The following is a 22,363-nucleotide window of genomic DNA, read 5'->3' on the forward strand; positions in this document are numbered from 1 at the left end:
CTTCTCATCAGCCAGGAAGGTCTTCAGCCATCTCCAGGAAAGCTGGGCTATGTCACATATAACAATTCCTTGGGAAGATAAACATCATCACGTCAAATGTCCTCCCCTCCCTTCTTTTGCTCCCAGCTTTCAGTGCTGAGCATGATGTCATATGCTTTGGAAGATCCCTTGGGATCCCAGTTGGGGTCAGCTGTCCCAGCCATGTCCCCTTCACAAATTCTCTCCAATACCCAGACTACTCGCTGGTGTGGTGGTGTGAGAAGTAGAAAAGGCCTTGATGCTGTGTAAGCACTGCTCAGCAGGAACTAAAACATCCCTGTGTTATTAACCCTGGAGCCATGGCCATGGCCAGCAGTAGGACATGGCTTTGCAGTGCTGGGCAAGGGAGCATTTCTGTGCCTGCAGAGAGGAGTCCAGGAGCAAGAGAAACCTCCTTCAGCAGGCACTCGTTTGGGGCTGGCTGCTCTGCTGCTGGACCAGGACTCTTGTTCTGGCCTGGGGAGAGGGACTGGCACTGAGGGACACAGGCCGTCTATGCTGGGGATCTCCTGGAGTTGACACCAGCAGCCCTGGATTTCCACTGGTCTTCATGTCCTTGTGCCATGCCCAGCTCCAGCCCTGGGGCTGTGGGGGAGGCTGAGACCCGTCTGTGCCCCCAGCAGCTGCTGTGCCCTTCAGAGGGGCTGGGGCTGTGGGTTGAATGCCCAGAGCTCTGCAGCCCCCTGCGCTGGGCACGGCCATGGGGCCAGCCCAGACTGGGCTGCTCTGCTGGGCTGGGCTGGAGAGAAATGGGCTGTGGGGAGAGCTGGGGAGGGGCTGGGCTGAGCTAGAAAGTGCCCGGGAGAGGACAGCCCAGTGCTGGCTGAGCTGTGTGACCATGCAGGGGGAGGACACACTGCAGTAGGGTGAGGTGCAGAGCCAAGACACGCAGGGGCAGGAGAGAGGAAGCCGCTCTGTGCCCTTGGTGCATGGGCAGACTGGGAAGGTGCCCAGGACATTGGTCTCTCCTGTCGCCATTTCCAGCACTGGCTGCTCCCCCAGTTGATGGGTCAGGTTTGCTCTCTGTCCCTCTCCTTCCTCCTGCGGGACTTGGTGCCTGTGTCAGGGAACAGCCAGCCCTGCCCAGCCTCTCTTCTTGCCCAGAGCTTGGCAGAGCCCAGAGCAGGGCTGTCTGCAGACCCTGCATGGGACATGGCTGGGGCTGGATGGAGATCATCGCCGTCTGCACCTTCCTCAAGGGGGGCAGTGGAGGAGGATGGGTTGATCTTCTCTCTTTGGTGACCAGCGGTAGAACCTGAGGAAATGGAATGAAGCTTCATCGGGAGAAGTTCAGGTGAGACATGAGGAGAAGGTTCTTCACTGAGAGGTTGATGGTCACACGAACAGGATCCTCAGGGAACTGGTCAATGCACCAAGCCTCTCAGAGTTCATGGAGTGTCCAGATGACACTCTTAGTCATAAGGTTTAGTGTTAGGTAGTCCTGTGAAGGGCCGAGAGAACTTAACGAACCCTATGAGTCCTTTCTAATTTCAGATATTTTATGCTTCTGTGATCTTCAAGCTCAAGAACTGTTCATCCCAGAACCATTCATTTGTGTGTGTTTTCCTTTTTCTGAGTTGTCTGTGTAGATTCAGGAATCCAAGGTGAACTTCTGTCAACCTAAGACCTGCTTGGGGAGGAATCTAAACCATATGTGTCTCATATGGATATGTATTTTCCACTGACACAGCCAATCACACAAACAAAGAGACATGGTGGGGTTGGAGAGGTGAGGAGCAAGGTTGTCCATACAGTGATGGACCTCAGGGGACTGGTTTTCCCACCTGTCCACACCACCTCAGGAGACAGTGTGCATTGATATCAACTGGAGAATTCCTCTATCACTTCTTCTATGTGCTCTTTACATGCCTTACTCTTTAACTACATTCTTGAAACTTATCTAATTAAGCATACAAGTCTTGAAAATCACGTATACATGACGGAAGCAACAGGGCTCTGTCAGTCTTCTCTGATAACTGCCAGTCCCAGGCAGATACCTCAGGTACACTGGGGACTCCAGAGTTCTGCACTGCTGGCTTATGGTCAGACCATGGAGCTCTGCCTGAAAACATGAGAACTGCTCTAAATACCTAAAAACGAAACAAAACAGGAAAAAAAAAATCCCCACAACTTTTTAGTCAGTTGAAATGATTCAATACTTTCAATAAATATCAGTGGAATTTCTCAATATGAATTTTCAGAATGTGGATTCATTGTGTGAGGAGAAATCTTGACCTTTTCCTGGGCTTACATTGTGAGAGCTCTGTCAGTCATGCTGTGTATTTAATCTCCGTGACTTTCAAGATGTTGCCACTGGTCATTATTCAACCAAGCATGTCTGCAGTCGTCTTTTCAGAAGCCTCCCTGGACATTTGCACTTTCCATTGCTCTCCAGAGGTTCTTCTTCCTCTCACTCTTTGCTCATTCAGAGACTCTCACCCTTCTCTGCTTTGAGCTTCAGGCAGGTAAAACTGAACTGTCTTTCAGCCATCGCTCTCATACTCCCTATAGGCAACTCTTCACTGGTGGTGATGCACCTCACTGAAAGTTGCTTAAACTACCCACAGAGCTGAGAAGTTAATTTTATTGCTTATTAACTTCTACTATCTTTTTAAAAATTCTTTATTTTTTCATGTCACCCAATTAAAACCAAAAGCCCTCTGTGCCTTTTTACATCGAGTTCTCTAAGGAAAGCAGGTAGGAATTCCTTGCAAAGAAGCTGTAACAATCAGGTGCAAACTTCAGTGGAGAATCTGATGTAAAGAAAAGTGATGTAACTCCCAGGGGCCAAATGAGTAAAACAGGGAGGTTGGAGAGGTGAGGAGCAAGGTTGTCCATCCTGTGTCTGGCCTCAAGGGACTGCTTTTCACACCTGTCCAACCTCCTTAGGAGACACGCTGCACCAGTATCCATGGGATCCCATTCTTTTATCACTTCTTCGAGGTGCTCATTCAAAATGTCCTATTTACCTGCCCTCCTGAAACCTCTCTAATTAGCTGTACAAGTCTTCAATACTTGAAGAAAATGATGGAAGACACATGGCTTGTGAGGGCCTAGGGCATTTTAATAAGCCCATGGAGTGTTGGAGGCTGAGTCCATGAACCTCAGGTACTGAGAAGAGACTCAACAAAACTCTCAAGGAGCCAAAGTCAACAGCAAAACCTCAAAGTTCCTTGAAGCGTTAATGGGTCCCACTGAGGGCTGTTCCTGACAAAGACTCCCCAGGAACTCGTTAGAGCAGATAATTGGAGACTGTGATGGCAGGTAGGACAAGGCCCTGTGCAGGTAGCTCTGATGCTCAGAAACCACTTGGTTTGCTTTCTGAAGCAGAAAGGAGAAGCCATGCCCTGCAGGCAATGGGAAGGGGGATCCTGTCCCTCATACACAGCTCAGGGTTCTTCCTGGGACCGTGGGATGTGGGTGTGCAAGGCCGAGGGAAGGACAACACTGATACAATAACTTCCAGCTTCCCCATGGGGCTGCAAGGAGGCAATGAGGCCCCAGCACCATGAGGACATGTCTTCTCCTAGGCCTCAGTGGCAGAGACAACTGCCATGGCCAAGGGGACAGAGACCTGGGATCTGTTGGTCCCTTCCAGCCTTGCCAGTGCCCTTTGCCATCTCCACCGCAGGCTGTTCTACACGGTCCCACACCTGCCCCTCTTTCCCTGCAGGCTGCAGACACCCATCTCGCTTCCTCACCTGCTCTCACCGCAGCATTTCTGTCCCTTCACTGATGTGTCTGCACCCTCACTGGCTGTTCTTTGGAACACAAACCATGGGCTGATCCAGCTCCGTCTGGGTGACTTCTTGCACCACAGCATTGCTCTTCCAGTGACATTTCTTCCTCCTGATATCCAGTCTCCACCTTCCAAGTTGCACTTTGTGACTTTTTTCTCTCTCCTGCTCTTTCCCATTGCCAATAAAAGCTCAACCATTCTAGAACTTACCCTTCAAGCAGGGAAACCAACCTGTTAGGCTTCTTGTGGTCTTTCAGCTGCCCAGAGAGAAGGAACCTCACCATGATCTCCTAAATCCCATAACTACTGCTGGCCTTTCAGCTTCTCTGACAGACACAACCATGTTCCTGCGGCTGGCCCGTCATGTACTCAGGTGGGATGGACATGACAACCCTTCTCCAAGGCCTCTTCCTGGGTAGAGCCTGTGGGCCCTTTGGCAGAGGTACCTTTCCAGGTGACACTAGTAACTGGCTGCACAGAGGACTTTGCACCACTGATGATATTTGGGCTTGATGGTGCAGCCAACTTCCCGCCCAGCATCCACTTCTTCAGCCCAGTCAGCAGCACTCTGGCCAGAAGAAGGCCACTTCTGAGGCCTTAGGAACTCCCTGTACACAGCATGCCTATCTTTCCCTTGTGCATTTGGGTTCAGCAATCCCTTCCTTGTCCTTCACGTTCCTAGAAATGGCTGCAGGAGGACGTGTCCCATCCCCTTCCCAGGGATGGAGGTAGGCTGGCTAGCCTGTAATTCTCCCAGTTCTTGTTACTGCCCTTCACAAAGGTGGGTTTGAGGTTTGCCTCTTCCAAAGATTGCAGAACTTCTGATTGCTACTGTTCTCATGAGAGCACAATCCCGAATCATGGTTAAGGGTGACGTAGAAGACAGCAGCACTTGCAGTGAGCCTGTCCAAGGCAGCTGAGATGAATGACACTGGGCCAGTGGGGTTTGTTCCTGGAGTCACACACAGAAATGTCAGGGTTTTGTCAGGTGCCCATCTCTTAGCTGGCCTCATGGACTCTTTACGCACCCAGAGATATGCAGAGACTGAGTCTGTCCCTTTTACACAGAGAGGCAGGAGTCACAGTGTCAGTCTGACCACCTGTTGCCACTCCCAAGGGATGGGAGGCACCTCAGCCTTACGGTGTGTCCCCCTGCTCTCCGCTCGTCTGAGATGTACCACGTCATGGGGAGTGGACACAAGGACCTCGGTTCAAGGAAGCACAACCCAGTGCTGCATTCAGGTGGTTTCCCATGGGCTGTTACTCTCACTATGAGGTGACCTTGAGACGCTGTCTGTCTCAGAGGCCTTCAAGGAACCCCAAGGAATAGCTGATGGCATTTCTGCTCACGTACATGATGTGCATGCTCACATCTCTTCTGTACAATGCAAACATGGACTGCTGACCTGCTCATTCAGGAACAAATTCTCCAAGCTGGTGTGACAGCCCAGGGCTGGAAATGGTGGCTGTGAGGGGCCAGTCCATGACAATTGCCCTAGGGCAGCTACCATGGGGTGTCCAGCACACACGGGCACAGCCCAGATCCTGCTCTGCTGGTCCTGCAGGTCTCTGGCAGGAGGCCTGGCTGTGAGAGGACACTGCTGAATGCCCCAAACCTGCAGGCCTACAGTTTTTAGCTTTTTGAATCTGTCAGTCACTGTATTGGGAATGTTCTTGAGAGAAACTTTGTAAGAAGACCTAAACCTTCACATCCTGCCCATAGGAGATCACCTTTCTATTTAGAAAGGCTGTTTTGAGGCCAGCTCTGTCACACAAGTGCCCATTGCCTGTCCCTGCCTGCGCTCACAGGACTGACACACAGCAGGACGGTGACCAAGCTGCCAGAGCACTCAGGCCTTGCACAACGCAAGGGATGAGAAGGAGAGTGTGGGAGTGGAATGAGAACAGCTCTGGAAGGCCAAGCGCTGGTGCTCCCTGGCAGTGCTGCCAGGCTGGACTCTTTTCCCCTCCACCCATGCACACAGGAACTGTCCCAGCAGCTCCAAAAAGACATGGATGAGCAATATAAGAAAAATTTTTTTAAAAGACTGCTGCAGAACCCTTTATTATATTTAAACACACAGAGAGCAGGGCTACTCATTTACAAAGACACTCGATCATAAAAGAAGATAGTGAATAAGAAATGTTATCATTACTTTATAACTTTAAAAACCCACCAACACCACCACCAGAAAAAAAAAAAAAATCATGTGTTACATGATAACTGTTAAACAGAAGATGGGCAGTTTATTGCTTCAGAAAAATATCAGGTTATCAGTTTCCACACTGCATCCTTGAGCTGCTGGTTCCTCATGCTGTAGATGAGGGGATTCACTGCTGGAGGCACCACTGAGTACAGAACTGCCATCACCAGATTCAGGGATGGGGAGAAGATGGAGCGAGGCTTCAGGTAGGCAAATGAACCGGTACTGATAAGCAGGGAGACCACAGCCAGGTGAGGGAGGCATGTGGAAAAGGTTTTGTGTTGTCCCTGCTCAGAGGGGATCCTCAGGACAGCCCTGAAGATCTGCACATAGGACAGCACAATGAAAATAAAACACATAAAAGCTAAAGAGCCACTAAACACAATAAGCCCAAGTTCCCTGAGGTAGATGCCTGAGCAGGAGAGCTTGAGGATCTGGGGGATTTCACAGAAGAACTGGTCCACAGCATTGCCCTTGCAGAGTGGCAGTGAAAACGTATTGGCCGTGTGCAGCAGAGAATTGAGAAATCCACTGGCCCAGGCAGCTGCTGCCATGTGGACACAAGTTCTGCTGCCCAGGAGGGTCCTGTAGTGCAGGGGTTTGCAGATGGCAACGTAGCGGTCGTAGGACATGACTGTGAGAAGTGAATATTCTGCTGTAGCACAGAAAAAATAAAAAAAGAGCTGTGCAGCACATCCTGGGTAGGAGATGGCCCTTGTGTCCCAGAGGGAATTGGCCATGGACTTGGGGACAATGGCAGAGATGCAACCCAGGTCGAGGAGGGCAAGGTTGAGCAGGAAGAAGTACATGGGGGCGTGGAGGTGCTGGTCACAGGCTATGGTGGTGATGATGAGGGCGTTGCCCAGGAGGGCAGCCAGGTAGATGCCCAGGAAGAGCCAGAAGTGCAAGAGCTGCAGCTCCCGTGTGTCTGAGAATGCCAGGAGGAAGAACTGTGTGATGGAGCTGCCGTTGGACATTTGCTTTTCCTGAGCATGGGGAAGTGTCATGAGAAAAAAAAAAAAAGACAGCGAGAAGCCAGGGAAGAGTCCTCTGACAAAAATCAAACCAACTCCCATAGACCCTCCCCTGTCACACACAGACACCCTTTTCTTTTTCTAGGAGAACTTTCTTCAGCACTGTGGCTGGAGCCCTGCTTGGTGCTGGCCAAATGTGCAACCAAAAGCAGGGCCTCTGCCCATGGGCTCTCGCTAAGTCAGCCCAGCTCTGCTGAAGTGCAGTCATGGGAACGGTGGGGACTGTCCTGGTTTTGCTAACACAGAAGAGCTGTCAGCACTTGCATTCCCAGTGATAAGGAACAGAGATGGTGAATGAAGTTTAGGAGTTCCAGATTTTTTTACACCTCTTCCCATGGTCACTGCAGAGTGTTGCTGGGTGTCAGAAACCCTCAGCATTTCTGCTGCACTTAGGGAGAACAGAGCAAGTCCTGCAAAGCAAGAGAACGTGTGTGGCTTAGTGCAGAGTGAGGGGAGCTGGTCTGTCCCTCTCTCTTGCTCCCAGCTGCCCTGGGCTGGCACCTTTCTGAGATGGAGGCTGATCGTACTCCCATGATACCCTGAAAAGCCACCAGTCACTGCTGAGAGCAGAAGGATGCACCTCAGGCCACAACATGACTAACCCTTTCCCAAGGTCTCAGTAGCCCCCATTTACTCCAGGACACACATGGCTCATTCCCCAGCCCCACAGACTGCATTTCCATAGCCCCACAGGTCAGAGGAAAGTTGGGACATGTGTTCCCATGGACACGGCTGCAGGAAAGGACCCACAAGATCAGGCTGTGACTCTGCAGCTGAAACTCCCATCCCCAGAGAACCTGACAGCAAGAACCAGATCACAACAGTGACCCAGAGCAGTGCAGCAAGAAGGAAAATGCGGTGAGGGCTGGTGTGAGAGAGGCCAGGGCAGAGGCAGCCGGGCACTCAGACAGCGTCACCCTTCCTCAGCTGTTGCAGCCACCTCCCACACACCACCATTGCTGGGCAGCTGCTCTCAGCCCCTGTGCTCTGCAGAGGGAACTGGAGCTCTGGCTGCACAGGAGCTGGCTCATGCCTTGGAGCCCCAAGGCTGCCCTGAGGGCAGAGGCTTTCCTGGGTGGGAGAGGAGGTGAGGGGGCTGCTCAGAGAAGGGATCTGCATTGGAGGGGATCGTACAGAGTTTCCTGCATTCTCCCTCCTACAACATTTCTGTTTTCATTTTCCTCTCCTTCCCAGATCATATCCTTGCTGCCGGAAGATTTTCCTCCTGGGAGGTGTTTCCCTGTCCGTGTCTCTTCCCTGTCAGTGCTCACAGACCATCCCACTCTCTGTGCCCTCATCCTGACCCTACAGATCCTGCCTATTTGCAGGGGACTGCCTGGGGGCATCTTCCTGTTCTCAGGTTGAAAAACAGGACAGGTCAGCCTAGGGCTGATGGGTTCAGCAGATGTGATGCTGCTGCTGTCCATTGGCAGAGGAGTGGCTGAAGGGATGTTCCGAGTCTTCTGGCAGACGTACTGATCACTCAGAGTTGCATTTCGGGAGTCTCAGTGACTTGTTAAAACTTGAGAGCTCCTTTTGCGTTTATCCTTTCCTACACCTCCCTTCCCCCAGTCTTGGAACAGGAAACAGAAAGGACAGACTCAGGAAAGCTCGTTATCTTTACAGTAATAGATTTTCTCCTTGAAACATCCAATTGGAAGTAGTCTGGAGTGAGCTGGACCTGTGAGCAGCCCCGACCCACAGAGAACCCAGCAGCAGAAGGACCCTGCCCTGCCGGGGGTCGGTCCTTCCACCCACAGCTTCTCCCCTCAGAGTTGTTGGGATCTCCCCGGGCAGGCTGAGCGCTGACCCTGGCAGGCGGCAGAGTCCCTGCCCCGGCACAGCCCTGGGGTGCAGGGACCCTGCTCTGCAGGACAGCCCTGGGCACCCCTGCGTGCTCCCCCCTGCAGTCACCCTCAGCAGAAGGTGCCATCATGCCCTTTCCCACTGACAGGGCAGCAGGGAAGCCCTGCTCTGGAGTGTGTTCTTCTCTACAACAGAGATACTGTGAGAGAGACCTGACAGATCCTGCAAACTGTGTCATGTGCCAGCTTTAGGAGATCCCTCCAGGAAATGCAGCTGCATTGTCCTAAATGTAGAGACTTACCGTATTAGGACTGTGAAGATTTGTCTCTCAACGAGCCCTCAGCAACCTACCACCTACATTGCCTTTCCCCTCTCTGTGCCTGGCTCCTCTCCCCTCAGTGCTGCAGGCAGAGCCCTCAGCCCTGCTGCGCTTTGCAGAGGAGCTGCTCCTGGGCAGAGCTGTCTCTCTGCAGCGCTGCTGCTTGTCATGAGCTCATTCTGTCCCAGGAGCCCAGCCCAGCTCAGCAGCACAGGAGCAGCCCAGGATGTCCCTTTCTCTGTCCCCTCTGGGCTCCCTCCAGGTGTCCCTGGGGCTCCAGAGAAATGTCCCATGAAACAGTGTGAAGTAATCGATGATGTTTCTTCTCTCACCTTTACAGAGATGCTTCTTTCCTGGAGCAGCATTTTTCATATTAGAAAATAATTTGGGCATGAGAAACATTTCTTCTTGTCCTATCTTTAGACAGGACACCCCGAAGGCTATAGCAAAGGATCAGACTTTTCCAAGCTGGGAAGGAATATCTTCAGTTGAAGGCATTTAGCCATTTTATTATGGTTTTAATACTCCTAGGGCTAGAGAGACATTCAGCAATCTTGGGCCATGTCATGTCTGCGCTCTGAAGCAAAGCCTTTGCGCACATAGGCTCTTGGACACTTGGTACCTGGTCTCCTTGGGGCAGGTCAGAGCTGGGCTGGTGCCACAGCTGGGGTGGTTCAGTCCAGATGTGAGGCAATGTCCTCAGCCAGGGACCTGACTGGGTGAGCTGGAGCTGCCAGTGTTGCAGACAGAGCTGTGACACGGATGGAAAAAACTGCCAAGGCAGGGTGGCATAAGTTAGTTCATCTGGTCTTCAAGGACAGCAGCCTCCAAGCACAGCAACAGTCCAGAGCAAAACTCGGTCTAGACCTGTAAGGCAATTCAATGGCCCCATAATGAGCTGTTACTACTTCAGGAACAGTTAAAGGAGAAATATACACTGGGTGGCCACGGATGAATTTAATCAGGGAAGCAAGTGAGAATTCCTGTGTCCTCTTGTCCTCCATCTTCACCAGCAAGTTCTCCCAGGCCGTTCCGACCCGAGCTGGGTTTGGTGCCCGTGACCCCACGTACCCGCTGTCTGCTGTGCTTTCTGACCTCATGGACTCTCTTGTCCTGCCTCCCTTCTGCTGCTGCATCCTGTTGTAGAAACAATCACCCTGCCAACAGAATAGGCCCGGGCAGGATCTCTCAGCAAAGCACATTTTATAAACAGTTTTACAAGACCGGGTGTTCTACCCAAAAGCAGGTACACAGAATAGGGCGAAAAGCCTCCGCTTATTTACCTCCCAAATCCCAGCTGTAAATTCCCTCCCCTGCTCCCCATTGGTTGGGTACTGCAGTGTTTATGGACTACCCGACACCTGCCTCAGTTTACCTGTCTCATTCATCTGATTCTAACAACTCTCTAACCTTAATGATTTAAATGAAATATGGATTCCTGGCTCTTTGGTAACCCTATCACTTAAGCTTAACTTTTTAAATACAGTAATCAGTTTGCATTCCAGGATTATTTTGAAGAGACTTTGTTTTACATTAAGGATTCGTAGTCTGATGTCTCTCAGTCCTTCCCCGCTGCTGGGGTCAGGTGCCAGATCAGTTGTAAAAACAACATTCCTCCTTCAATGGCTCCTTACAACTCGACCTCCACATTGAAACAGAAGAGACAGCAAGATGGGAACACACAGCACACAGCTCTCAAAATCCCATCACAGAGACTTCTCACAATGGGGATTTCACCAATTGCTCCAAAACCAACAGAGAAGCAAATACCCCATAAATGACACACGCAAGGTCAACGGGAGTTTGGTTTTAATTGTGGCTTTGGCTTTTCTGCCCGCTGGTGCCCAGTGCGTGTTTCTGAGAAGCGATCCCAGCCATGGGACGCAGGTTGCAGCTCCTCCTCGAAGGGCCTGTGGGCAGGCGGGCCAGCCGGCAGAGCTGCCCCTGGCTCTGGAAGGGCTCTCTGAGCTCTTCCTGGCCAGAGGCAGCTCTGGCTGCTGGTGCCCTTGGGGAAGCTTGGTCCCTGCTGGGGCAGCTTTGGCGCTTCCTGGACTCTTCCTCCTCTCTCTTCCTCTCCAGCATCGTAGGGGTCACATACTGTGTCCTCCCTCATCCCAGGCTGCAATATGCCTCGGTCACCACTGGCTGTTTTTCTGATTTCTGATTTCTTCTCCTCCTCCTCCTCCCGTTGTGTGCTGAGGGGTCACAGTCTGTGATTTCCACAAACTGGCTGTGGACGTCATAGCACCACAGCTAGGATCTGCTCCGATAACTCTGCCTTGGCTGAGTTTGCTCCTGAGCAGCTTTGGGTGCGGAAGGACACTGGGAGCTGCTGTTGGAGGGCCCTGGAGCTGCATCATCCCTTAGGGCTCGGTCACAGCATGGAGGACTTGTTCTCCAGCTCCTTGTCCTCCTCACTGAACGATGCTGCTCCGTGATCTCCACAAACCGGCTGCGGAGATCACAGCCCCGCCACAGGGATCTGCTCTGATCTCTCTGCCTTGGCCGGGTTTGCTCCTGAGCAGCTCTGGGGCCAGGAACAGACTGGGAGCTGCTGCTGGAGGGCACTGGAGGTGCTGGTGCAGACTGGCAGCTGCTGCTGGAGGGTCTTGGAGCTGCCTCATCCCTGTGAGTGATCACAGCTCAGGGGACTGGTTCTCCCCCTCCTCCCATCTGCGTGTTCATAGTCCGCGGTGTCCACAACCCAGCTGCGGAGATCATTGCCCCACTGTGGGGATCTGCTCCGGGCCCTCTCCCTGGCACCGTTCTCCTGGCAGTGGGCAGAAGGGCTGAATCCCTGCTCCTCTTTGCTGCTGTCCTCTCGCGCAGTGTGGAGCACACGGTCACGGGGGTGACAGTGCAGCGGGCGCGCAGCTTTCCTTCTGGACACCAGCCTGATGCAGCCATGGAAGAAGCGACGCAAGCAGGAGCCCACGGAGGAGCTGCTGGTGATCCTGCCTGGCCAGATGGGGCACGGCCGGCCCACAGCTGCCTCCCGGCCACCTGCCCGGCTTTGCTGGCTGCTGCTGGCTGGTGCGGAGGAGTTGCTGTCCTCTGCAGAGTCCTCCATGCCCCCCGCCATGTCCTGCAAAGAGAGCTGTGAGAAGGTGCTGCCCTTTCCTCCTGACAGGACCCACCACTGGGGAACCCCCAGAAGCTGTGAGGGGACAACTAAGGGCCTTCAAAGGCTCCTGGAGGCTGCAGAGGGGCCAAGGAGAATGAATGGGATGGATGCAGGTGGGATGCTGGGAGAGGGAGCCGTGCTGCAAATGTGCAGAAAGCTGCTGTGTGGGAGGGAAAAAGAGAACGCTGCCAAGATCCCTGAAAGAAACCCGCTGTCAATCTGGTGCCCTGACCACCTCCTCGCAGCCACTTTAGTCCTACAGGGCAGACACTGCGGTCCCACAGAACCCACCTGCTTGCTGCCGGCTGCCCACTGACTGAGGAGGTAATGGGTGTGTGATGGTGCCGGTGAGGAAGAAGCCCTTTGTCCAACTTTCAAATCAGAGCACCTGGGGAAAAAAGAGGGATCTCTGCTGAAGACTGTTCTTGCAGCCTCCTCTGGGTTCAGGCATTTTCTTGGAGCACTTTATATGACAGAGAGAATATGTAACTAAGACCACAAATGGGAAATTCGATTGGGCTGAACGATGCAGGTGGTAATTGTCAGCTATGACAGAAACACTCCTGAGGATGAAAAGAAAAATAGCAAAGCCAGGAAAAGGAAACGTATTCTGAACACAGCTTAAAACTTGTGATTACCTGATGTAAAACAGTAAATAGGCTTGCTGCCTGAGAACTGTGTCGATGTCGCAAAGAACCACAGTCTCGTCATTCATCTGGTACCACAGTCCATCGCTGGCCTGCAAAGAAAAGTGTCGATATCTGGAGATGAATGGCACAGCTTCTCCACAAAGACACAGGCCAAAGCCTGCTGAACCAGGAGCGTTCCAAAACAAATCCGATCCAGCCCCTGAGGAAACCTCCTCCCCTCAGATCCTTGGCTGCCAGAACACAGCTGGGAAAGTTGGTTTTCCCCAGGATACATTTTTCCCTTGTTCAGAAGGAAGTTGCTTTTCACCTTTATGTAGCAGAAGTAGTGTCCTGCACGGCAGCTGCCACCTCCATGCACCAGGACGGCGTATAAGGAGTAGAGGAGCAGTTCTCCTGCTGCCTGAGACACGTATGGGCGAAGATCCAGGTACTGGGGAAACTCCACAACCTACGGAGAGACCAGGAGGGCTCAGCAATGATCCCGAAACCTTTGAGGACACAGCCTTCCAAGGCTAAAGGCCAGAGGTGTAGAAATGCATCGTTTGGAATCATCAACACTTGGTTTTCCCTAAAGCAACATGTCGTGGGTTGGGTGGCAGGAAACAGATCTGGGCCAAAGCAGCTCTGTGGGAGCAGAGGACATGCTTGTCTTCCCATGGGAACTGTCCCCAGAAGGGAACATGAGAATCTCAACATGAGCTGCTTGTGACAGAATGTCTGGCTTTGGGAAACCCGCTCCAGGAAGAGAACGTTGCCCTCCAGTTGTGTACACACCTTGCTGATCTTGTCGCCGGTGAAAGCTTCAAACCTCTTCAGACACACCGTGAGAACCTTGGGTGCACGATGGACCATGAAGCTCTTGGAGGCGGCAGTCATCTTGTCACACCTTGAAAGCAAGGACAGAGCCAAGGGCTGAAACTCACCATTTTTTCCCCCAAAGGCCAGACAGCCTTTCCTGTCTCACACATCCCGGCGCTATTTTAAGGCTATTCAGTACCATGAGGCCATGTTAAAAAACCTGCCTCTCATTACTAGTGCCTTAAACCAATGTGAAAACATGACTTCTGCTCGATGACACCTTCACGCAGCATCTAGTATTAATATGTCATTAGTAATCGTCTTACTTGCTACATTTAAAGCAGTTTTCATCATCCAGGTGCTCGGGTTTCACAAAGTCCTCCAGAGCTGCAGTGACAGATGCGGCTGCTTGGAGGAGTGAGAAGGGAGAGCCCTGAGCTCTGGGAAATGCCCTCACCCAAACACTTAGGAGGAGTTTACGCAAAAAACCAGCTTGATGACGCTGAGGAGGGCCACTGTGAACCCGCAAGCAGTCTCCAGAAGGAGGCAGAAAGAGGGTGTGATGCTGAATATCTCCCTCATTTCCAGGGATTCCCGGTGCTCTCCAGAGCTACCTCTTTGTGGCACCGCACAGTTCAGCTACGATGGTGTGCGGGTCACCAGTGATGGAAACAACACACCCCATGAGACTGGGAGCCAGACGGGTGTTGAGGGAGGGCAAGGGAAGAAGAAGGAGGGTACGTCACAGTGCAGAGAAGGTCACGAGTGCCTGTCCAGCTGAAACCAGCACCGACAGGGAGACAACTGCCATGGACTCTGCAGGAGAACACAGTCCATTCCACTTCCTGCCCACCACCAAGCTCTCTTGTGTTTGTTGGATACATTTTTAAGCCAACTGTGTGGATTCTGGAAAGCTCCAGTGGCCTTGGGACATCTTGAAGCACAATTACAAACCCTCTTACTTTGATATCCAGAGGAATATCCAGGAAGGCCTCGTAGGAATCGGAAACCGCTTGGCAGCTCCAGCACATGACTGGAAGGCAAATGGAAATGCTCAGCGAGAGGGGAAGTCGACGGGCTGTGCCGGGTTACGCTCTTCACACCCACTGCGCCAATCACACGATCAGCTGCTATCGCAGGCAGACAGGAGGGCAGAGACGATTCCAAGGAGAGCAGTAGCTGTGGAAAAGTACCTCTGGATCTCAGAAAGCCCCCAAAGATCTGATGGACGATGGTAGTTGCTTGAGAGGAGATGTCCAAGCTGCAAACAAATGGGAAGGCAGAGAGTTATCTCCTCCAAGAGCTTGGCTTTGTCTGAAAGCCCTGGGCATAGTTTTCCTTGAGGGGAGGCCATCAAGGAGTCCAAAGGGCTTGGGAATGCGGGAAAGACAATTTGTTTGTGGTTACTCGCTGCTTCCACTCAGACAAGCTCTCTGCATGGCATCCACGGTGCAGCGTAAGAACTCGTGGGCATCCTCCTGCCTGCCATGCTGGAAATTTTCTCCTATTTCTAAGAAAGAAGAACTTACTAGTTCTCTCCTACGAGAATGGCACAAAACATGTCACAGACTGACTTACGTGTGAGAACATCAAAAACAGCCCAAGGCTCGATGGCACTGGCTGAGGAATGCAGGACCTGTTTAACGTGCGCTTCCATTCTGCACATCATGCAGAAGCCTTCCTGGCCACCTGGAGAAGGAGGGAGATGGGGAGGGAGAGAGGGAAGCTCCTCAGGTTTCCAAAATATCCACAGCGATGGGAAACCTAAGAAGTTCTAAGAATTCTCCACTCTTCCCAAGGGGCCCAAGTCCCAACATGCCCGGGACATATAAGTGCACAGAAAACTTTCTTCAGAGGGATGCTTAACTGAGAGAGGCTTTCTCTGCAATAAGCAAAAGAGATTAACTTGCAGGAATAGGGGCCAAGAGCCCGGGCTAGAAAGAGGTGCCTTTCTAAAGATGAACACATACGGGTACAACAAGCCGCTTCTAGGCTTGAGTGTTCAAAGAACACCAACTCAGGCAGCTGATCAGCTTCCAGATTCTGGGAGCCCTTGGGCAGTGCCCAACAGATGTACACGGAAAAGTTCCCAAAAGTACTGAAAGGCCTGGCTGTGCTCCCCAGAGAGCAGGTGGTTGGCCAGAGGCGGGGTGTAGCTCAGGCACTGCAGGACGGAGTTGAGGAAGCACATGTTGCCCAGGTTGTGCAGTCCCGCTCCAGCTCTCTGGCTGTGCTGCCAGCCCATGCAAATCTTCTGCAGGAGAAAGAGGATCCTCTGCGGCGGAGCCCTTCCCTCAGCAACGACTGCCAAGAAAGCACATTGGATGAGAGATGAGACCATGTTATTGCACAAAAGCATATTTAAAAGTCGAGTTCTGTACAGGAGCACCCAGGAAAATGAGCTCTAGCCTCCAACACAGAAACACTGGGGGAAGCCTCACACTGCCCTTGAAATTTCCTGGTCAAAGCACAGTTTTGGAAAATAGTGTGTTCCCCTTCTCACTTTGCCAAAAGTGTAACAAATGCGCACTCTGACTTCTGTGCCTTGGGCAACTTTCCTTTCCCTCGGGAGTCTTGAACTGGATCATCCCCCAGCGTGTCAGGGCTGGAGGGTGCCCAGAAGACCCCAGGCAGGACGGGGAAAGCCCCCAGTGCAGCGGGTGAGGAACTCGCTTCAGACAGGCAGGAAAGGTCCCTGTCCCACAGCACCGCTGCCTCCTGCCCACCCGGCTGCCTCTCACTGCCCGTGCCCTGGAGCAGGAGCTGGGTCTCCTCTGCCCGCAGAGGCTGTGCTGGGGCCAGCTCCCAGCTCGGAGCAGCCCTGGCATTCAGGCAACATCATGACCACCACCCGTGGGACCCCCTGCCAGCGTGTGGGGAAACGTGATCCTGGTGTCGAGCAGGGAGCGCTCGCTGGCCCCTGCCCTGCCCAGACTATCAGGGTCCCTCACTCACCCATCTCCAGTTGCTGGGCCATGCACAGCTCCTGGGGCTCTGCTGGAGATCTGCTCTCCTGGGGAGCCCTGTCCTCCTCCAGGGCCACCCTGGGGGTGCTAAGGTGTTTCTCTGCCATTTTGTGGGTCCAAGCAAAGAGCTATGGGTGGGGAAGGGGGAAGCTTTGGCAAAATGCCAGCGGTCTGCCGGGGGCAGTCAGGAAAGACTTGGGCTGCACTCGGGGAGTCTTCAGCACAAGTCTGCCAGGGGCAGAGGGGAGTCTGCCAGGGGCAGCTAGAGTTAGGATATGGCTGGACTCGACGGTCTTAAGGGTCACTTCCAACCAAAAAGATTAGCTAAATCTCTTAAAGACGTGGGCTACGCTCAGGGGCTCTCGCCAGCTCCGTGCTCCTGCCCTGTCCAGTCGCTGTCCTGTCGGACAGTGCGGGCTGGGGCCACAGCTGCGCTGAGCACATGCAGGGCAGCGGGTGTCACCATGTGCGGTCACAAAGGGCCCCACTGTGACCCTGCGCCTGGGCAGGGAGGTCAGGGTGTCCCCTTGGGAGGCACAGGGTCAGCTCAGCACTGGGCAACTGGGTGCTAAATTTGAATCCCAGTTTCTGAAAGTTCCACCACCCATTGCTCTTAGCATAGTCTCTAACAGTCCGTGGCACCACTCCATTGTCCCAGAGGCTGGTGCATGACGGGGATGTTACAGACCCACTCAATGCCGTGCTCCTTGGCCCAGGTGTCTGTGAGGATGTTCCAGAAATTAGTCCCGTTGTTTGGCTCAGTTCCCTCTGGGCTCCTGTGTCACCACAGGACTTGCTTTTCAAGGCCCAGGACAGTGTTGGGGGCAGTGCCGTGGGGCACGGCGTATGTTTCCAGCCATCTGGTGGTGGTTTCCACCATTGTAAGCACAGCGCTCTTGCCATGGTGGGTTTATGGCAGCGTGATATAGTCAGTTTGCCATATTTACACTTCAGTCATCGCCCCCCCCTATACCACAAAGGCTTTAACCGCTTGGCTTGCTTGATCATAGCCAATCTTTCACAATGCTCTGCGCTGGGGTGGCCTCACCTGGAGCATTCACTGTGTGCAGGGCTGGGGACACAGGATAAGGAGATAAAGCTACTGGAGAGGCTACGAAGTTGTGGAAGAGTTTGGAGTGGACGGCGTATGAGGAACAGCTGAAGTCACCGGGTTTGCTCAGCCTGGAGGAGACTGAGATCTCTTGGTAGTCTCCATCTTCCTCACAAGGGGAGCTGGAGGGGCAGGAACCGAACTCTTCTTAGTGACCAATGAGAGGGAATGTCAGGAAGATGTGCCAGGGGAGGGTCGGTTGGACAGGAGGGAAAGGTTATTCACCCAGAGGGTGCTGGACACTGGAACAGGCTCCCCAGGGAGGTGTCACGGCCCCAAGCCTGACAGTGTTCAAGAAGAGACTGGACAATGTCCTCAGACACATGGTGTGAACTGTGGGGTTGTCCTGTGCAGGGACAGGAGTTGGACTCGATGATCCTTGTGTGTCTCTTCCAACTCAGTACATTCTATGATTCTATGATGCCTTCTATTTGGTATTTTCTTTTTCATTATCATATGTATAATTTTTATTACTGCCTATTTTAATTTCAATTTTTTAAATGTCATTTTTAAATTTTTGGTCTATTTTTTTTAATTCCAATTATTAAACTGTTTTTAACTCAACACACGAATGTTCTCACTGTTACCCTTCCAATTCTCTCCCCCATCCTGCTGTGGGGAGGGAGCGAGCGGCCGCGTGGGGCTCAGTTACCGGCTGGGGTTCAGCCACGACGGTCCTTTCTCCACCCCTTGTTCCACCCCATGGACGTCAGGCTCAGGTCCCACACGATCCAATACGTCCTCACCAACCACCGCTCCCCTGCCCACCCTTTGATGTCACACACACAGTTGCCCTCAGGCCATGGGCCGCCCTGTGAAACATCCATGAAATGTCACAACTCCCCGTTGAGCTCGTGGAGTCCGTGGCTTTGGGCTCCATCTGTTCCGTGGCCACTCCGGACAGCACAGGTGCCTGTTACATGGGGTCACAAGCACCAAACCCAGCTCGGGTGGGAACCAAGAGGGTCCCCTCGTGTTCAGGGCCCAAAGCGCCATCTGTAGCATCTGCCCGTCCTTTTGAGTGCCCAGAGCCTCCTTCTTGGGGCCCAAATCCTCATGTTTAGGGTCCCAACGTGTCTTTTATCACCCACGGCCTTTGCTTAGGGCCCACAGTTTCATTTTCAGATGGAGCTCATTGCCTGGCAACAACCAACCAGGAGTCTGTACAGAGTCAGTAGACCTGGGACAGCCAATCACATTTGAGGAGGTGGGGCAAGTCATGTGACTGATAGGTAACCAGCCAATCAAGCTTTGAGGCCTGCAGGACATGTGGTGAGAGTTGACCAATCCAAGCAGTGTTCAGGGGCGGGCCATGCTGGCTGCACCAATCACAGCTGGTGGGAGTGCAGCACATGGATGATTGACAGCATGATTGCTGCTAAACTGAGGAAGTGTGGTCGGGAGGATCGGGTGGTGAGGTGGACTGTGAACTGGCTGAAGGAAAGAAGCCAGAGAGTCGTGGTCAATGGGCCAGAGTCCAGTTGGAGGCCTGTGTCTAGTGGAGTCCCTCAAGGGTCGGTACTGGGACCAGTGCTATTCAATATATTCATCAACGACTTGGATGAGGGCATCGAGTGACTGTCAGCAAGTTTGGTGATGACACCAAACTGGGAGGAGTGGCTGACACTGGAAGGCTGTGCTGCCATCCAGAGACCTGGACAGGCTAGAGAGTTGGGCGGGGAAAACTTAATGAAATAAAACAAGGGCAAATGTAGAGTCTTACATCTGGGCAGGAACAACCCCAGGTTCCAGTATAGGTTGGGGAACGACCTGTTGGAGAGCAGTGTAGGGGAAAGGGACCTGGGGGTGCTGGTGGACAGCAGGATGAGCGTGAGCCAGCACTGGGCCCTTGTGGCCAGGAAGACCAGTGGTACCTGGCGGGGATTAGAAGCGGGGTGGTTAGTAGGTCAGAGAGGTTCTCCTCCCCCTCTACTCTGCCCTTGCAAAAAGGGTTTAGTTCAGATACTATCAGGATATACTTGGGGAACATATATATATACATACATATAATATATACAGCCATAGCACCCTGAGAACTCCCGATCTTGTCTGATCTTGGAAGCTAAGCAGGGTTGGGCCTGGTTAGTACTTGGATGGGAGACCAATTGGGAATACCGGGTGCTGTGGACTGAGCCAGCACTGTGTCCTTGTGACCAAGAAGGCCAATGGTACCTGGGGTGGGTTACAAGGGGGTGGTCAGTAGGTCAGAGAGGTTCTCCTGCCCCTCTCCTCTGCCTTGGTGAGACCACATCTGGAATATTGTGTCCAGTTCTGGGCCCCTCTGTTCCAGAAGGACACGGAACTGCTGCAGAGAGTCCAGCGCAGCCATGAAGATGATTAAGGGAGTGGAGCATCTGCCATGTGAGGAAAGGCTGAGGGAGCTGAGGCTCTTGAGCTTGGAGAAGAGGAGACTGAGAGGTGACCTCATTCATGGTTATCAATATGTAAAGGGTGAATGTCATGAGGATGGAGCCAGGCTTTTCTCGGTAACAACCAAGGATAGGACAAGGGGCAACGGGTACAACCTGGAACACAGGAGGTTCCACTTAAATATGAGAAGAAACTTCTCAGTGATGGTAACAGAGCCTGGAACAGGCTGCCCAGGGAGGTTGTAGAGTCTCCTTCTCTGCAGACATTCCAACCCGCCTGGACACTTTCCTATGTAACGTCATCTGGGTGTTCCTGCTCCGGCGGGGGGATTGGACTGGATGAGCTTTCAAGGTCCCTTCTGTCACGGTCCATTCATCGATGGACTCATGATGATTTGTTTTCCATGATCTCAAAGCACAAAATCAATGCAACCAAAATGCCAAGGGTTATAATTCAATCAAACACTATTTATTATTTTGCCCATAAAGCAGCACACGATAGAGAGAGTGGAGAAAAAGGAAAGGAAAGAAAGGGGGAAAAGAAAAGGGTTGGCTACCACCACGAGCTCCAAAGGCGTCCCTGTGGTCTCAGGTCCCGTACAGCGTCCTGCCGGTCCTCCCTTGTGATCCGTGATCCTTTGATGGGGAGATCTCAATGATGTCCAGTCGGGAATCATCTTTTATGCTTCTTCACTCCACCTCGCTCCCATGGATTGAGGCCAATCTCCACCTTTGTTTCACAGTCCAGGCTTAACTGCGCAGGGCCGAAGAGTCTCCAAGTCCCTGACGGCAATGTTCAGGCAAATACTGTTCTTCGGACCGACTCTTACACCTTCCAATCCCTGATTTCTGTGATTCTGTGAGATGAAGGGGCCAGGAGAGGGAGATGTGAGGAGGTGGATGGATGAGGAGATAGAGACACCAAGAGAGGGAGAGTCAGGTGGGTGGTGGGTGAGGAGATGGGGATGGACAGATGGATGGAGACACGAGGAGATGGAGACACCAGGAGATGGAGGGACCAGGAGGTGGGTGAGAGGATGGGGATGGACAGATGGACAGATGAGGGTGGAGACAGCAGGAGATGGAGAATGGGGGTCAGGTGGGTGGTGGGATGAGGAGATGGAGGGATGGCCATGTGGAGGGATGGACGGATGGACAGATGGATGATGGATAAGTAGACGCTGGCCAACCAGATGCCCCCTGCTGGGCTCTCCGCCCACTCACACATCTTGTTGGGTGACACCAACTTCCTGGTGCCCCCAAAATGGATCCAGATGAACTTCCCTGGGAGAGGAGCAGTGGCCACAGCCACTGGCAGGCCCCTCCCACAGACCCCACCCAGAGGCCCCACCCCGTCCGCTCACCAATCTGGAGGAGTTGACAGGAGATGTTAGGGTCTTGGGTTTTCCATCCTCCAGATGAGGTTGGATGAAGTTGGGGAGAAGTTTGAGGGTCTCAGTTGGGGTTCAACATCCTCCAGGTGGGACAAAGTTGGGGAGATCTTGGCGTCTTGGGGTTCAACCTCATCAGCGTGAGGTGGGACAACACTGGGGGAGATGGTTCAGGTCTTGGGTTCTCCATGCTCCCAAGTGAAGAGGGATGAAGTTGGGGAGATGTTTGTGGGTCTTGGTTGGGGTTCAACATCCTCCAGGTGGGACAACACTGGGGAAAATGTTGGGGGTCTTGGGGTTCTCGACCCTCTAGATGAGGTGGAACAAAGTTGGAGAGATGTTTGGGGTCTTGGTTGGGGTTCAACATCCTCCATATGAGATGGGGTGAAGTTGGGGAAATAGTTGTTTGAGGTCTTGGGTTCTCTATTCCCCAGGTGGGACAACACTGGGGGGAGATGTTGGGTCTCAGCTGGAGTTCAACCTCCTCCAGGTGAGGTGGGGTGAAGTTGGGGGAGATGTTTGGTCTTGGGGTCCAACATCCTCTAGATGAGGTGCGGTGAAGTTAGGGAGACGGTTGGTGTTGAACATCCCCAGTTGAGGAGGGGGGAAGTTTGGGGAGAAGTTTTGAGGTCTTGGAGTTCAACACTCTCCACGTAAGGTGGGACGAAGTTGGAGGAGATGTTGAAGTCTTGGTTCTGGTTGGCCCAAGGGGTCCAAACATGGGACATCTGGGCCTGGGTGGCCCAAGGGGTCCAGGAATGGGACATCTTGGTCTCGGTGGCCCAAGGGGTCCAGTGATGCGACATCTTGGTC

General features: G+C 52.8%; 1 pseudogene; it reads left to right on the plus strand.

The window, feature by feature from the left end:
• Positions 1 to 19,801: 19,801 nt before the first annotated feature.
• On the plus strand, positions 19,802 to 19,920 carry LOC135993711 (5S ribosomal RNA; annotated as a pseudogene).
• Positions 19,921 to 22,363: the final 2,443 nt, after the last annotated feature.

This window comes from Caloenas nicobarica, chromosome 12, assembly GCF_036013445.1.
Source record: "Caloenas nicobarica isolate bCalNic1 chromosome 12, bCalNic1.hap1, whole genome shotgun sequence".
Taxonomy (NCBI): Eukaryota; Metazoa; Chordata; class Aves; order Columbiformes; family Columbidae; genus Caloenas; species Caloenas nicobarica.